The sequence below is a fragment of the Pangasianodon hypophthalmus genome, chromosome 20 (genome assembly GCF_027358585.1).
Source record: "Pangasianodon hypophthalmus isolate fPanHyp1 chromosome 20, fPanHyp1.pri, whole genome shotgun sequence".
NCBI lineage: Eukaryota > Metazoa > Chordata > Actinopteri > Siluriformes > Pangasiidae > Pangasianodon > Pangasianodon hypophthalmus.
In genome coordinates, this window is record NC_069729.1 from 14,471,257 (window position 1) to 14,476,800 (window position 5,544).

A 5,544-nucleotide genomic window follows, 5' to 3' on the forward strand; every position below is an offset into this window, starting at 1 on the left:
CCAGAACCATTAACCACCGAAACGGCTGGTGTAAATGGGCTAGCAGAGCTAAACCACCCTAGCTTTCACAGATTAAAAAGACACCAGTATACGGTTTCGTTGCTGTCATCAGCATCTCATTTACTGTTAACAAATGTCTAATGGTTGTAAGAAAAAACACACAGAATAGTATGAAGAAGTGAGACTGGGGCTGATTTCCTTCTAGCCCAGACTGTAGATTCATGCAGCCTATCAGTGATAGTCATGCCAGATGATTACAAAGATTGAAATGTCCCTTGATTTGATCTCCATTTGAGCCCATGTCACTGACACATCCATAACACATCATCAGCAGTGATTGAGAAGGCGAATGTGAAATAGAGTTGTAGGTGTAATGAACAAGAAATGGGTGGATTATTTACTCTGAACCGTTTGTCAGTTCTAATTGTTTCATTGTGGAGCTATTGATAGGTATTAGATTTTAACATCTCTAATATCTAATATCTTAACCAGCTGTCACTGGTTAACTATTCAAAGAACTATTCAACGGTTTGTTTCTTTTTTTTTTTTCTTTTTTAGAGTGTAGTAGCAATGTCTTCCCAACAAACAAATAACCTGCATGTTAGATAATGGTGATGTCAACAGTGCACATCATTCTGACCTTTGTGTACTTCATGGCCTAATATGGAAAACTGTTCCAACTTTAAATAGCAAAGTTAGCTAACTAGAAATAACGTTCTACCACTTTGAAGACTAGCAATATGAAACAATCACGTCAAAATCTTTCTGGTTTGATGGTATGAATAGCTATATGTCACTTTTTGTCATGTTTTTAATCCTCAGATCCACACAACTGCTATAGGAGAGGAGGTAGGTGAATCGACCATTTATTTGAACACAGCCTTTTTACTTTCCTTCTAGCCTTCAGCACTGTTAATTGCGTGATTCAGAATAATGGTATCCCCCACCTTGTCCCCTCCTCATCGCATTTGCCTGGCGTACTCTGGCTCCAACTCTTTGGTGATGGATGGTGTTTTTCTCAATGGTTCAAACCATTTAATTAGAAATGCGTTCTACATGGCCAATACAATAAACTAAGTCATCAAACATCCCCTGTCTCACTGCTTATGCGCAGAATTAAAATGACAAGCAGTAAGCACTACTACGCAAATCAGAACAGATGACTCAATATGAAATACTCTTACTCTCACAATGAACATGATAAAAAAAAGTAATTGTGAAATAAACATTCACACAAAATAAGTACAAAAATGCATGTTTTAATTCATAAAGGTCATCTAATTATTAAGTACATTTGCATCATTTTTCAACAATGTAGTCTTTTTTAATTTACTTCCTGCTGATACTGATTCCCAAACACCATTTTTCCTGAAGACTCCTTACTCCGTTTTCTCTCTAATTTAAAACCAGCACTGTTTATTTAATACTCACTCCTTTCCCAATGGTTTTATAATTAATTGCTTGCATGTTTGCTCTCATAAATGATTCTATTTGTCCAGGAGTAATGCTCAGTGGTAGTGACTCTATATTTCTAGTAAAATGTGAATGTGGAAGGACAGCTATTTATCGTCACCTTGAAAATGTCACTGGATAAGGGTGAGCATGCTTCACAAAACTTTAACCACTATATGAGGAGTTATCACTGGTGTAGAGCTTTAGCCTAATGAAAAACATTTATTGTAGTATAAGCAACAGAAATTCCTACCATTACTATCATTCATGAACCTTTCAGAAGTGAAGGAGAGGCTGACAGGAGGACACTGTTTTTATGAGTAACTACATTACCCTGGTCAGGGATGTGATGGAGCCGGAGCCTCTCCTGAGGCGCAAGGCAAGAACACTGTCTAGATGGGATGCCAGTCCATCACAAGGCACCACACACTCACATATTCACACCAAGGGGCAATTTATTTTAGACAGTCCATGTTCCAGCATGTATCTGGGAGGTGGTAGGAAGCTGCAGAACCCGGAGGAAACCCCGGAGAGAATATGTGAAACTACTATGTGCACAGACAGTAACCAGAGCTAGGCTTGTAATATAATGATTTTATTGTCAGTAAACAATTTTATACTGACACAATGTCCAGTGGTGTTTACTTTGATTATATTACATTAGCAGACCTGCCAACCTTTATGCATTTTGCATAGGAGTGCCACAATTTAACATCAGAGTTCCATTCACCCATTTTTTTGTACTGTTTATCTTACATAGTGTTGTGGGAGTCTGTCCCAGGGGACTCAGGGCACAAGGTGGGGGATACCCTGGACGGGGTGCCAACCCATCACAGAGCACAATTGCACACACACACACACACACAATAGTGCAGACAATTTAGAGATGCCAATCAGCCTACAACGCATGTCTTTGGACTGGCGATGAAACCCCCGAAGCACAGGGAGAACATGCAAACTCCATGCACACAGGGCAGAGGCAGGAACTGAACACCAACCCTGGAGGTGCAAGGCAACAGTGCTAACCACTAAGCCACTAAGCTACCCTGCCCCAGTAACATTGGAGTTATCACTCAAAAATGTGTGATATCTGCATGCATATCTGGAAAGGTTTGTGCGAGTGTTTTGAACTCTCTGATATTAATTGACACTGCCTGGAAGCCTCGCCTCCTTCCTCCAATCTCACATGCTCTTTACTGGATTCAAGGGATGCCTCATTTTCTGTCAAGGCAAATGCTGAGTACATTAATATGAAATAAAATCAATCAGCGTATGTTCAACTTAGCAAACATTGGACAAGTATATGCGTAACATTAGTTAACTCTATTTATTTGGGATGCCATTGAAAACAGTCTGAAAATAGTCCAAAGACCAAGACCTAAAAAGATTAAATATGCCTTCAACAAAATCTCAGATCTAACACTTTACAAATAATGTTAATGGTAATGAAATTTTAAAAAGTGATTAAATATACTTTTTTTTTTTTTTTATCTTCAGCACTCAGACATGTTCAAACACTTTGAGCAGCAGCTCACCAGCAAAAATGTCAGCCATGTGCACATTAGTCACCTTATTTGTAAAAGGATTAAATGGTACATTATGTGGTAATATTATCATGCCCTCCCATGTTCATCTTAAACCTGACATAGCGGAAATGCTCATTTTCCTCTACTTTTTTTAGGCAATCAGTTCTGAGTGATTAAATCATTAATTGTGTGGGATTTTTTATGGTAAATTGTGAGCAGGGGAAAATCCATGTCATACAAGCCTACCTGGTGCTGTGAGGTGGCAACCATGCCATCCCAGTTCCACATCATCTCTGACGGGTTTTCACAGGCTGCCACACTTATAGTTACAAGTGAACATAATATCAATGTGCAAAGCTGCACATCAGCAAACATCAGCATGAAGCATAACTGATGCTGTACAATACTGACACCTTGAGGATATAATCAACGAGAACATTTCAGAAGAAACCATTTTATTTTGTATGAATGAAAGATTCTGCAAAAATTCAAATTAAATAGTGAATAAATAAATTACACAATAAATCAGTAAAACTAATAGAAATATTTAGCACTAAATCATGTATTGTCATTAATCATATTATTAATTTATTCCTTAATATCTGTTTTTTTTTAATATATTTTATCTTTATTAATTCATTTTTGCATTTAGGTGTTTCTGAATGTATTCCTTCAATTCCTTTATGTATTTTTGCATTTCTTCATCTGTATGGAAATAAGGGGACAGATATATGATATATATAATATAACTATATAACTGTAGATAACTAAAATAACCAAACTAAAACTAAACTAAACACAATAAAAAATAAACTAGTAAATTATTTTATTTACTTTTCATTTTGCCAGACTTGGTCCTCTATATTTTAAGCTGTTCTTTTTTTAGATGCACTCAGCTGATATGTACGCATGAATAGCGGAATTAATTGTGGACTGCATTCTTGTTGGCCCACAACATTTATGATCATAACATTTAATTTTCTGAGCATTTTTAGAGGGAAGAATTCATTCCTGTGCCAACTTCCATCAACTGTGCCTGACAGCTGCTGAATTAAACGTTCTTGACATCACAACTTTCCATAATGCTGAGTGGTTTAACAACTCCACCTGACATCTGCAAACCCATGTGTTTAAAGAAATAAAGCTGGTACAAGCTAAGCAGAGCTGACCCTGGGAGTTTTTCCCCAGGCTCCAAAGACAGAAATGAGCTACACTTACACTCTAAAAGTCCACCGACACATCACGTTGAGCTGTCTGCCCAATAACAGAGATCATCCACATCATTAAAAGTAAATTAGGCTAAATAATGGCTTACAATTGCTATGAGTCAATGACGTTTTTTTTTAGGCACCAGAGTTGGCAGATACTCATCGCTCACCTAACATTACTTGGCATTGTTTGACTAAAAATACCATTTGTACATAAACAAATTCACAACACAGAACAAGCTAATAATTAAATATAAATCAAATGATTCTGGGTTCAAACTAGTTAGCACTACAGTATTTACCTATAGAATTTACTACTGTTCATTTGTTCCAGATAACAGTATGGCATCATGATGTTTATAAAACATGATGAAGTGTTTTATTCCTCTTATACCACAGCAATTTGCCAATGATTACAATTTTTAACTTATTAATGAACAACAAATTGTGTTTTTTTTTATCCATTTCTAGTTACATTTAATGTTGTGGAAAATCCACGAGACAAGTTAGTTTGTTGTCACTTACATTATAGCAGCTATAAATAGTCACAAACCTCTCTTTTTTCTGCCATGCAAGTTCCTGTGAATTATCTGTTCCTATAGAAAGGATAGCGTATTAGAACGAGTGCATTAATATAAACCTGTGATTGACCTCGCAGCCAGAACTACTGTCAGAGCTGCTGTTATAAATATTAATCCACACCATCTGATCAACTAAAAACTCAGCAACACTGTGGTATAGGCATGGCTAGAAACCTGTAGCAGTTCTAAATGAAATTACTTAATGACTCAACATGATTTGAGGAGAGTGCAAACTTGTAGCTCTAGTGCACAATAACAACAGCAAAGCACAGTTTGTACCCCCCAGATATGTCTATGTAGAAGTGTATATTTTCCCACTAAAACAATATAGACACATATAGACATATACAATATATGTGACTCCATATTCCTATTATTCAGGGATGGGTAATCTAAACTTTATGACTGGTTCTGATGATCATTTTTAACAACCTGTAAATAGAAGGAAAATAGTCAGACATGTCTGGGGGTACAGACTGTGCTTTGTTGTTGTTATTGTGCACAAGAACTACAAGAGTGCACTCTCCTGTTTACAGGTTGTTCCAAATGTTCATCAAAAGCAGTCATAAAGTTTAGATTACCCATCACTGAATAACAGGAATATGGAGTCAAATATAGCACAGTATCAACAACAAAGCACAGTCTGTACCCCAGACATGTCTGACTAAGAATATGTAGCAGTGTATATTTTCCCACCAAAACAATATAGACACATACAGACATACACACGAAAAACTACAAAGAATGGTTACAGTCAAGACTTCCTGTTTCCTGTCA